This window comes from Anticarsia gemmatalis, chromosome 15, assembly GCF_050436995.1.
Source record: "Anticarsia gemmatalis isolate Benzon Research Colony breed Stoneville strain chromosome 15, ilAntGemm2 primary, whole genome shotgun sequence".
Taxonomy (NCBI): domain Eukaryota; kingdom Metazoa; phylum Arthropoda; class Insecta; order Lepidoptera; family Erebidae; genus Anticarsia; species Anticarsia gemmatalis.
The window spans coordinates 8,923,910-8,937,606 of record NC_134759.1 but is presented as its reverse complement, the minus strand read 5'-3'; the positions used below and the strand labels follow the sequence as shown (position 1 = coordinate 8,937,606).

General features: G+C 31.8%; 1 protein-coding gene across 2 annotated transcripts in view; it reads right to left on the bottom strand.

The window, feature by feature from the left end:
• Window positions 1–12,964, bottom strand: part of LOC142978981 (uncharacterized) — a 47,205-nt gene extending 34,241 nt beyond the window's left edge. For both annotated transcript variants that reach the window (XM_076123642.1, XM_076123643.1), the window contains exon 1: window positions 12,829–12,964. The gene's annotated coding sequence lies outside the window, so the exon portion shown is untranslated. The remainder of the gene's footprint in view (window positions 1–12,828) is intronic.
• Window positions 12,965–13,697: the final 733 nt, after the last annotated feature.

Genomic DNA, 13,697 nt, shown 5'->3' with positions numbered 1-13,697 from the left:
AAATCAGTTAGTTGTTATTCAACTGAAAATTTAATTGAAACTATTGTACACAAACAATAGCCGGTATCTTGATATCATGTCTCTACCGCATTGATCATTCATGTCTTTATCCCAGTGGTCAACGGTCTATGTACCTTGCTTATTGTATTGTCTATGTTGTGTTTACAGAATAGCCGGCTTCAAGACAGAGCACCAATAGCCGAAGTGATTAATGCATTATGTCCTGTACAGTCTGGCTGTGTTCTGTTAGGCTTTGTTTATATAAGTTTGGAATAGATTTTGGAGGAAGATGCGGTAGTGCTGGTTCGTTTTTTGGTATTAATAAAAGAAATAGCATTTATCCTTGTGTAAAAATTGTTAAGTATTATTTAAAATCTCAGACATTAAAAAAAATTAAGGATTAGTGTGTTGACCGTTTTACTGTCAGACATACATTTTACGATTTTTCTTAAACGTTTTAGTTAAAGTTTTGATAGTTATGAACAGTCCATATTTTTGTAACAAAATTGTCGGATATTGAGTGGGATAAGCAATCTCAAATTACATCCTTGAAGTCTTTTAAAGAAAGTAGTTGAAGCGCGTGACGTTGATCGAAATTATCTTTCTTCTTCCTCATTTGTTCTAAATCCTTCGATTATTTTACAAAATTCTTCCTTAAAGAATGTCTGCGTCATCAAGGTTTTTTTTACTAAAGGAATGAGCCAGCATTTAATGTATATTAGAAATTTTAATAGAACTAAGTAGTATCCTATTACTTCTAACCACCAAATGTTTGATAACAATATATACAGTTCAAAAATAGTCCTTTAAGATTAATAAACTTGAACTGTTTCCTAAAATAGAAGAATAAATGATAAGAAAAATAAAACCTTCTAGTTATTGACCCGTATTTTTCTGTACTCCTTTACGCTCGATAGGCTTTACTAACATCTAAATACGTATAAAGAAACCTAAATCCCAACTGTTCTTAATAAAATAACATATTTTACGACCGCCCTCTTTACTACTCGAGAACATAATCTTTATTTGCAGCAAAACAAAGGCTTGCCTTATGGAACAAAGTTTTTAAGTTATGTTAGCTTTGGCCTAAGTTCCGTACATACAAACCAAAGCGGAGTATGGGTTAAGATTTAGCTAAGAATTTTTCAGAACTGCACTTTTCTACACTTCACTATGTAATCGTCTGAGTTTTACTTCTACAGTTACATGACCAAAATAATCTCATTGTGAAATACATAAGGGCGTAGATATTTTGAAATATAACAAGATAGTTACTCGTTAGTCTATCTCGATCTCTATAGCTGCAAAGACTAAACCTACTCTTGACCAAGAAAAAAGAGTTTGCTGCAAACCACCTGGCTCGCAATTACCTCTACTTTCCACCATTCTGGTAGGAGCCTAGCAATGAGTCTAATGGATTTTTTATACGCTAGACACGTGAACGTTTTACAAAAAAAAACGATAACGACTCGATAATAGTGTCACACGTGGTTGTTATCGCTCTTCCGTAGTACGTCCTTCCGATCGAAAGCCGAGATTCCTCTATCCGTATAAAAAACAAGCGCTTTTCAATGCTCTCAGCTCGATATAAAAGGCCACTTACAAAGTCTCCTCACAAACAAATATTAAGAATAATACATCATTTTTATAGACGTCACACGTCAATTGCTAAGTCGACATGTTTTCTTGACATTTGACATGCTCTTTATCACTGTAATGTTTGAGGTACAGAAGTTTCTTTGTTTTACGAGTAAAGTGTAATGTGAGTTGTTTTATGAGCTTCGCCATGGGTTAGTTACTATAGTTTTTGAGTATTTTTTCTCTTTGGTGAGAAGTTTCTTATGATGTCGTAAAGATTGATTAAGGATACAATAGTGATTAATGTTGTCATAAAACGTAAGATCATATACCTACGCGTGAAAAAGAAAGCATAAGTGAATCTACTCGGGTATGTTACAACTCAGGAAAAATTAAAAAAAAACTTTATTATCAGTGTTTGTCTGTCTGCCATGTTATTAAAACTAAACCAGCAAACCAATTTTCATAAAGCTTCGTTAGTAATAGTAAAAGACCCAGAATTAAAGATGCCTGCACGAGTATAGACTAGTATGTATATTAATAAGGAAAAAACTACACACAATTTAATTAATAAAATATTTATTAAAAAGCGTATTTTAATGGAAGCACAACTTCGCAGCTATTCAGTTTAAATAGAGCGCGTTTATTACATTCCGACAAACGTGTATAAATATTTTTCATAAAGTAATTAAAATACAACACAAATACACGACACCTGGAAATCACACCCAAGAGAGAAAAGTACAAGTAATTTTCTAATACCACAGTACAATACTGACTTGTTTTTCAGAATTAAATTTTGTTTGCGACAAACAAACCAGTGCCAGTGGCACCATGTTTTTACAGTCGGTACTATGAAATAGCGAGTTTGATATCTAAACTACATAAAGAAAATAATAATGGCGTAATAAGTTTTTTATACATGTCGATACTAAGCCTGATGTCGATAAGCCTAAGATTGTGGTCGACAGTTGCAATATGCAAACGGGCTGAACATTCTATAAAATATTGAAGTTATAATGAAAAAAAAAACGTTTCTAGAAACCTGAATGAAACTGTATCGGGATTCTGTATAGTCGGTACTATCGTGTATCGGAAGTTTAACATTCAAACTATTCTGTAAAAATAGTTCCTACGGCACCCGCTAGAGGCTTTGATCAGATTTTCATGTTGATAGTTGCTACAGTCGATATTAGTAGAGAACCACGCTAGTATTCGAAGAATATTTAACAGAATTTGGAGAACATTAGAAAATCAGCGCAATGTCTATCAACTGTCAATACCTTATTTCTGGAAGTACGATACGTGAAGAGCCAACTCTGAGTGCTCTGTGTTACTTACCGCCTAAAGCTGGCTTAACCGCCTAAATATAGCGGTTTTACTACATTCTATAAACGGTAAAAGTAACAACAATAGTAAAATATAAAAATAATACGCTTTTCATGGAAAACCAACACTCTATAATAAATAATAGGTGCCGCTAACTGTTAATTACTGATGGAAGCTTTATACCTTTCAAATAAACATAATATGGTTAAAATCTTAACAAACAAGAACAAAACCGCGGGTTTCATAATCGAACGTCTGACGGCGAATTCAGATCAGAAATGAAAAACGACTCAAATAAAGCCAAGGAAATGGTATTGCTTAACATAATGCGTCTTATTTCCACCCTCGTGTGAGTAACAGTTCATTTGTCAAAACAGAATTAAAGGAATTACGCAAAATTTATGAAGTTGTACTCAAACACCAACATAACGAAATATCTACGACTGTTTTGGCTTTTGTAATGTTACTTGATATATTATTATCTGACTTCCTGCTATATAAATGGAATGATAAATTTCGCCGATGACACGTAATTTATCAAGTTCACAGTGTATACAAAAAGATGGCATATACTGTGTAATGTATCGCTCTCATTTGTTTAGTTACGAATTTAGAGGGCTGACTTATTCCATATTTGGTGTGTTCATATACTAAGCAATTTGGCTTAAAAGGATAATATTCTGGAGCAGTTACATAAATTATTTTGCTCTTATCCAATGCCCATTTGTAAATTCGGTAATCCAGGATTAACCTAGCAATGACCTACAGTAATAACTAACCAGATATTTGGTGAGTCCTAGAGAAAACTGAAATAAATGCTTATTATATGTTAAATATTATTGTAGCTTGATTTAAACCTATGCCACAGTCATTATCTTTGAAAGATAAATAGAAAAAGTAAACCAAAACGTTTAGTAGAAAATGAGAATAACCGTGATCATTATTTCCTATTTAAGTTCACCGACTACTTTTCAGTGACAGTACATGTGTACAAACAGATGCTCCTATTGAATATGATATTCAAACCAAAACTTATCTGTAAGTTAAAACCCTGGCGTAATTATTGTAATGTAAACCAGAAACTACATTGAAGGCATTGAATTGGTTATTTGCGGATTTCTTGAAAAACAAACGTTATAAACATAATCGTTATCCAAAACCCTCGAACAAAAAAAGGTCTCAATAAACGTCAAAACATCAAACAGGCTAGTTTGTTGCATAAATTTATAACATGCCAGCATCGTGAATAAAATTTCATTTTCGATTTACGTCACGGGAGATGAAATGGGTCAGGAACTAGTTCGCAAAAAGCACATCTACTTACTACGTAATAAGCAAGATGCGGTTATCTGCCACCAGACTTGGCAAAAACTGTATAGAAATACTGGGTCGAGGTGGTTTATTCTACCCTTTTATAAAGGACTTTGTGGGCTTCGGGATTAAAAACATGTGGTTATTTTTTACACGAGATTGTTGGTGCACTATTTTGTTGCTAGTTTGAAATTTTAGCTGTTGTAAAATTTTAAGATAATAATGCTTTATAAATTGTTTCTTGGTGAGATGGGTTTTGTATCCTTGAGTCAAAATAGTTTTACTCATTTAGATACTAGCGCACATAGTAGGTACCATCCTATTTTTATATAGATAAAGTATAAAAAGGAGGAAAATGGGTAGCTTTTAATAATCCGTCTGGAATTGTTAAATCTTATGAAAATATAAAATTATTAATACTGTCTCTCAGAGTGCAATAACAGGACCTGAGATAAATGAGAGGGCTGACATTTTCCTTGAAAAATTGTCAATTTTATTAAGTCAAGATTATAAATTTTAATGAAGGGAGCCAAGGATCATTGTTTTTTTATCCCGAATAAAATTTTAAGTAGTGAGTTTTATTTCTTGAATAAAAAAATGTTACGGCTTTGGGGCTGAATATTCCCCGTAAAATGTAGATGGGCTTGGACCCTATGGCAGCAAAAGTTTAATACTGTTGACTTCATAATAATATTTTTGTTTTAATAAAGCATTGCGTTAAGACATTATTGTCAGCAATTTTTTTTTTTATTTACTTAAAATAATTATTTGCGAAAGTAGAAAAATATACCGAATGCACAGTTACGTGCAAAAATGTGTGTAATTATATTACACATTGATACTGTATTTTTCTTTAATAAGCCATAACTATCCAAACGCTGGGCAAGGGTCTCTTCCCAAACGAGGAAGGGGTTAGGCCTTGAGTCTATCACGCTAGCCAAGTGCGGGTTGGGGCTTTTGCATGCACTCAATAAATGTATTAAACAAATTTTAGGCATGCAAGGTTTTATCACGATGTTTCCTTCACCTTTAGAGCAAGTTCTAATTATTTCTGATAAACACATAACTTCAAAAAGTCATTGGTGTGTCACCTTGGGTTCGAACCATCATGCACTTGGGTGGGAGTTGCCCACTTATACCACTCGAACTACTGGAAATCCGAAATCTTTACAGTCGTCGTCAGGCGTCTTTTGTTTTTTCGAAGGAGTTGAAAAGGAGGTAATTAAAACTCTTTACGCATATCATTTTGCCGCAACTCTCCTTATTTCAAACAACAAACGCCTGTATTCTGCATACGTACACTGCAAGTATGTAAACTTGAGAACAAACTCATGCAACTTACTTAACATAAACCGACAATTAATTTAAGAGCTTCAGTACAACAGGCAATATTATGCACACAAGCCATAAATCACGGCTGCCTTGTCTAATACACGACCGAATAATCACTTTGTATGTTATATCGCTGAATTTTACAAGATTATGTTTTGAATTATAAGCAAGAATATCAAAAACGGTTTTAGAAATTGTAAATACATAATTTTCCCTGTGGCTGCTTCTGTGGCGCGGTCGACAGTGTATTCAGCTGCTGACCACGAGGTGGGTTCGATTCTCAGGTCGGACAAATGTGCTATTGGTCTTTTTGTAATTTAGTAACGTGCCTTTAATATGGCAATAGGCTTGCCCCCTATTACATGGAACTAGCATTGTTAATAGCGAAATATGGGTGTGTTTCATACACATCTGCCTCCTCCTTGATAGATGTATGTGTATGTACGAAAATATTTATCAAGGGTCAAGTTTATAGTAAAATAATACATAGGCTTAGTTATAAACATAAAATATTGACACAAATAAATGGGAAAGTGTAATTTTAAACTGGTTTGGATAACATTTGGCAGGGTGATTAAACACTGGACAAGGACATAATATTATATACACACAAAAAAATCCAGCGAACATAAGTTAGCACAGAATAAAAAGTCTAGAACAATGAATGCAGTCAGAACAAGTGCTATAAACAATTTTGATATATTATTTGTAGTCGGCAAAGTTGGCAACCAACTATGTTGTCATGTGGCTATGTGGCAATGTTATAATATATGAAATTCTATCTCTAAAACTTATTATTTTAGTTAGAAGTGGTTAAGTTATTACTTGAATAACTGGCTAGGTTTGGTTTTTATAACAATTAAGAGTGTGATCTTGAAACGTATGATTCTATGGTGCGTACACACGATATAGCATTATTATGTATGGAGTGATGTCAATACGTTGATTATCATAGAGAGTTTCGCAATATCAGTCTGCGATGGACAATTTCTTAACACCATTTAAGGTGGTTGGTAAGTTCTAATGTAGGCAAAAAAATATTTTTTAAAGATAGAGTGGATTGCGATTTTATCTTTTATCATTCTCTTATTCACGGAGATACAGCTCGGAAGCTAAGAAATAATTTTGTCTTGCATGGTATTTTAGAATTATACTCAAAATAAATGTCTGTTGACATAATATTTTGTTGATTTGAGTAGAGCAAACGCCAGCCGTTGCAACTGTAGTTGAATTGCACAATATAAAACTTTAAAAACCATATGGACAAACAACATGCCAGGCGTAAAATATGTTAAATATTTGTCTTATATATCTGAACTTATCGTTTATTTTCTTTATGATGGGTTGTATATAATTATAATTTAGTAGTCTTTTGTCGTCTTGGGCCTTAGAGACCCGTCAGGACTCAAAGTTTGTAATAAGGTATCAACTTACGCGAATCATATTAGCCTAATATATGATACCAGGAATAAAATAGTCTATTATAACTTTATAATAATAGATACGACGGCAAATATCCAATGAATATTAGATTACGAGGTCTGCTTTTGTTAGACTTTATAATTTATGTATGATATTATAGAATAGATTATTATCAGAGCTAACGTAACACGAGCAAAACTAACTTTTATTGACGTATATCTGTGGGCGCAGCAAGTTTTTTAGCTAGTTTCTGCCTACGGTTTCGCCCACGTGGAGATTTTAAAACAAAATGCTTTTTTCCAATTTATAATGTTAGACTACTAAATTACAATGACGTTTTGTCATTGACACTTTTGTTCCCGAAATCCAAGCTCTAAAATGCATCTCAGAATATTATTATTGACAAATATTACTCTGTTTTATCCAAGTCAGAAATCTAACTTCCAAAACCATTAGTAGCGTAATTTTCTACCACTACCGAGAAGCGGCTAGCTATCAATAAATTCCGTATTTAAACCTCTGCTCCTAAAGGATGCCGTATAAACAATTTTTCAGTACATATTAAACATAAAACTCTCGATACGCGTTAATACCGACTGTAGAGAATCGTGCTACAGCAATCACTTTCAGTACCATTTGAAATATACAGAAACAAACATCTTTTCAAAGCTGCTAAGAAAAAAGTATATTAAAAGCCCTAACGGTCGTCACAAAAAGAAGTATAAAAACAAAACCAAGTCCCAAGTGTAAGTAGATAAAAATAATATAAACCGTCACGAATAAGTTATGAGGACTCGTGAAACTAGGTCTTGAATAAAAGGTCCCACTTACGAACTAATGTCGGGGTTTAGTGCTTCAATCTAATGCAATCGTGATATATAAGCGCCTCATATTTCTTCAACAAGAGACGCTGAGCTTTACTTTCGAAATTAAAACCTGACTGTAATGCTGTGATAAGCGTTTTTCTAATTTGGTAATAAAATGGTTGAGAATTAAAAAGGTTTAGTCGATAATATAGTCTATAAGTGTCTTAGCTTACTCAAACAATGATGGGAAATACTTATAGTAGTTAGTCGGTAACAACATAATTGTACTGAAAATTATTGCTATTGAAAAATTAAAAATATTAGTAACTAAAAATATTATAAATGCTTTTGAATATGCGACTGTGTACATATTTTAGACGTTGACCATACTTTATGTATAATTATTTATTTATCTATGTATACTTTATTCCCCCTGAGAAAAGGCTTCGACTGCAATACACCGTAAACAGCCTATCATATCTTTCAAAAGTCAATACCTATTATCTACATATGTGGCAAAGCCGTGGTAACAGAACGCGGCATTAGGTACACAAATGTATAAATGTAGTATATAAGTAGTAAAACGTCAAAATGTATAAGCTTTGTATTGAAATAATCCCTAATAACACTGGTAATGATTATTTGAAGGCTTAATGTACAGCTAAGTTACGTCTTTATATAAACATTTGAAACCTAACGATTTTACGTCATACAAGTTTAATATGAATCAAAAATAAAACCTTTTAAAGTAATTTGATACTAATACACAAATAATTGAGATTACCTTGAAAACATTAATGACCTGTCATTTACAATGAAAATAAGGTTTTGTTTGACTACATGACATTTAGAAAAGTTACTCACACGATTTTTTATTATGTAAGTATATTTTAAAAAGGGCTTCTACTTGTGACAAAGTGATCTAATGTTTATAGACAATTTTATCCATTTCTCTGAATGTTGCATTTTGACACATTTTTCTTTTTTTATTAATAAGGTACTTCAAATCTCAAACGAAATATAACTCGAAAAATATACGATACTTATAAACGAAAGAATTGTTCTTTCGTATAGCTTTATTTATAAATTCTTAACTCAGCAACTTTATAACAAAAAACATTGAATGAAAAACGCCATAATACATTTTTTTATCAATCCTAAAGAAACAAATCCTATTATAGCGTTAGAGGACGAAAAGCAAACAATGAAATTTTGTTGGTCGAAACAAAACGACAAATTAATTTGACCTAATATCTGTTACCGGTTGCCGTATTCCCATGGGTGTCATTAGAATCGATTAAAGAGATGTTACCGTTACAAAAAGATTAAAACTGTGATTTTATTAATTATACAGGATGGCTTAGTTAGAACAGTTTCATAATTTGGATAAAGTTAAAATATTTTTGACAATATTTTAGTATCACCACAATGTTCGAAATCAGGAAATTTTAAACGAAAATCAAATATACCATTCTTTTAATGCTGGACTGTACAAAAAGACAACGAGGAATTAAGAATAAAATAAAACGCAATTTTAACCTAAATAAACAAACAGATCGTTTCATAAATTTGCAAAACACACAATACTGTAAGATATTAAAATCAGTTCAACGATAAAACGACCGTAACCTTCGTTCACCAAAAATATTGGTAGTTTTAAACAAATAATATAGCAAAATCGTTCCCAATATAATCCACGTAAGACCCGTCACACTGCAACATTCACGCGAAAAGCGGATCTCAACGGTAAGCTCCCGTAAAAACAGAGTATGTGAAATTTTCATATTTGGTTATAAAACTCTGACCAAATAAAATTCTAGTGAAGCCTTTGTTATTTGCTTTTGTACAATATGAATGTTTCGAGAGGATCTTGATAATAGGCAGTATATTTGACACAAAGGGTCTGTAGCTAAGCGTATGTTATAAAATTTTATATAGCTCGAGTTTATAGTATAGGCTACTAAAATTCAGAGACTGAACTCCGTGGAATATTTCGTACTAAAATAAATATAATGATACAGACGCAAAATATGTTCTTTTTTATACTCTGTAGCAGTTTATTTTATTTTATGATTCTCTTCAATCAATAGAATTGCTCGTCACTTTAAAAAATAAATGGGACCTATTTTAAAAGAAAATTCTTCCTTTATTCAAAACAGTTTTAAAATAACAATTATATTGATACTCATAAAGTACATATCAAATTTTGAAATATTAGCGTATTCTTAAAAAATACAAATCTTTTCTCTTGCAGAATTCTTATTCCCAGAAAAAGTCACAAATCAACAGCGTTAATATTAATTCGGAGCGTGGAACATAGAAAAATCCACAGTTAAAATGAATACAGCCAATAATAGTACATGTACAATACAAAATATCCGTTCATGCAAACCGGGACGACCGATAACCGGATACACCAATAGAGTGAAACTATTCAAAACTTCACCACAACTAAACACCTGAATATTCCTAAAGGATTAAGCAAGGGTGAATAACTTTCCCATACCCCTGGTCTCAAGTGTAGACCAATATAATAGAAATCGCCTTGAACCAATACTCGGGCACAACTCCAAACTTGAGGTAGTTATTGAGAATTTCCGGGTAAACCCCATAACACTTTATAGGTCATTAACATTAAAGAAAAACTTAGATGAATACGTTTATCGTAATCTACTTTCGTTTAGAATACTTAAATCTCTTTACATGAATTACATGAATCAAAATCAAATCAATCCCACTATTTCGCGTAGTTTAGAAATAAACTATAATAAACTATAATGGAGAAAAAATCTATTCATAAATACTTCGGTGATATTTCGAGATAAAGCCATTGCGTAACTGTGTAGATACGTAGATGGATGTGTAACGTGTAAAAACTGTTGGGATACAAATGGATGACAAATAAACGTGCGGTGTAATAATAAATGGGTATTGTACTGCGGTTGCAAACTTTCGATACAATAGTATAGAGTTTATCTCGTATTAATGACGAGCTTTTGCTTGTATTATAGACATTATAATGGACATCCATACAATAAACCTTTTTATAAGTGCATTTAAGGTAACTTTAGGTGTTAGGTACCGATTTTAGACACTTGCATCTATAGATAAAACTTCTAGCATTACGCTTTACGCAATATCGTCAAAATTACTACACATTCATGAAATAATATTACAGAAAACCATTCGTTTCAATATATTTTTCGTGTGTAAAATCCGTCTGCTTCCGATATGAATTTCTTGGAACGCACCGTGTGAGGGTAACTTCTATAGGTAACGTAAGACCAACTACTAAGAACTTGGTTTCTAGAAATGTACGCAAAGCTAAAGAAAACGTTTGGAATTTTGCTCTCTGTGGGCTATTTGGTTTCTAAACATCACACTATTTTTTTATGTTAGTGCTAAGATTGATTATTGATTGATTACCATTGATTTAAGCACTTTTTTGCAATACATCTATAAAATTGAAGTGATATGACATTTGAACGATTTCTATATTTGAAATCGCAGTTCAAATAAATAAGGTTTTTTTTTCACTGTGAAATAAATTTGTTTAAAAAAATATTATGTGGTTATGACAGACACTGCATAGAATTTTTCACAAATTGAGACCCTGTCCAATACAAATCAAGTCTGTTTAATTTAGAGCAAGATATTTTAGCTCTTTAATGTAATTTATTATCCATTTCCTCCAAAACAATTTGTAAAGACTACAAACTTAAAATGACTTACCGCAGCGTTCTCGCCAAGGACTGTTGGTTGTCAATACTTGAGCACAGTTTAAGCCATATTTACATAGACAATCTATCTTTTAAGAGTTACCGTAGCTTAAATAGATATTAGGCTTCCGTTGCACGAACGAAAGCAAAATTAGATAACCAATGTTTATTTTCGAACTGTTGTTGAAGTATTTAATAGTTTGTTTAAAGTTTTCGCAACTATAATAGCTATAGAATTTTATTTATACAAATAAAAAGTTGTGCAGTTTACTTTATTTTTTTACTTATAATATTGCGTTTGTTATAACCCAAAGTGTAGGGAGTGGTGTATGCTCACATTTTGTCGTTATATTCTTAGATAGATATAAGTGGAAGGGCAGGTCGATTACCAATAGATGTGTAGGAATATTCAACGTTTTCTATCTCATTAAGCGATGTCTATCTACATCTTTATCAAAATCCAATTTTGATTTCCAAGAAAATTGTTATTATATAATAATGTTGTATAATGAATTAACAACGTAACTTATTAAAATTATTGATTTTAACCCGAGCTCTGGGAAACCGTTCCTTCATTATGGTGACTATGAATATTATTACAAAGTATAATCTGTTATTTAATATGGGTGAAGTCAAGGGCTAAATATTAAATGGGGTTGCGATCCTTTCTCGTTTATTCTTATGATAGAAGTTGAATAGTTTTTGATTTGAATATTGTAAAATTTTCCTGAGATAATTTTGTAGTGTTTAAGTTAGTTCGTGTTATAAATAGGTTTGTGAAGTCAGATGAGAGTTTTAGAAAAGTGTTCATTGTAGTTGCGTAGGTTGGTAGCCGTTATAAATTTTATTGTAGATTTGGTTAGATTTTCCGAGCATTTCGATGTATTATTTTCATATTCGCATGAAAAGGTCTGTTTAATTTGGCGTGAATTGATACAATTAGTGGTTAATGTTGCGTATATGAAAATTATATTATTAAATTTGAATTTATTATTTACATAATTTTTTTTAATTGCGCGATTTAATGATGTCGTTATGTCATTGATTTTCTTTTTTTATTAATTCCATTATACTATTTTTTTAATTGGTGGTAACGTTTTAATTTAATATTATGCATAAATATAATATAATGTATGAATTATATTAATAGAAAAATATTAATATTATATTATATGCGTTGAATAAATTAAATCTTGGCTTTACTGTTATTAAATAGACACGACATTTAAATAAAAAATGAATTATTAAATATTTTAAAATATTTATAAAAATCACGTAAATTCATAAATGCGTGAACAAAATTACTCCCGCAACAAAATCACAATACTTACATTTTTATTCGAAAAACATAAGTCCGTAACAAGCTTAAGTTTTAGACCACTACCACGTTATTTCACTGCACTCCTCGTTTCGATACGTTCTCGACCGGCCGGTGTGTACACGGTGTTGCCGCCACAAGAGGCTGCGTGGTACTGAGTAGAGGGTGAACGGGAGCTCACTGTCGTATACGTCATTTTGGACCGCGGATGCGATACACTGCGTACAACTGACGATGTAATTGTAGAGTACTGAATTTTGATATTTTCAAGATGTGTTTGAAGTTTTAACTTGAAATCTTTTCTTGACGCTTGCTTAGATTACAACCCGTAATTGAAGAAAACGTCTGTCGTGTGTCTGTAATTATAAAAAAATAACATTGTTCAGTTGTATGTAGAATAATAGGAATTATATTTTCGTGTTACTCAGGTTCTTAATATGAGTATAGGTATTTTAGTTCGAAGTTTTAATAGTCATTTATTTAGCGACCAACCAACTTGCGTTTTGGGTAGTGCATTTACAGATAAGGTATCTAAAATAGTCTTATCATATTTCATTGGGGTTGAAGTACATTTTAGGTATGTGAAACATAATTTGGCAAACGGCGTGAGTAAAACGTAATTTTTGAACAAAAATTAAAATGTTTCGCTTTACATTTCACTTGATTTGTGTTGCTGTCAGTCAAGTTCTACCAAATGAAAATATAAGGGACAGGCTTTTATTTTAACTCTATGACAATGGTTGTCTGTATGACATTTACATTATGTTTGCTGTATTATTGCTTGTTTTGATTTAATGTACTTATTATTTGTGTTGCTTCTAATGTGTAGAATTTACTTTGATTTAGTAACTTTACTACTCGAAATTATCTATATACCAAAAT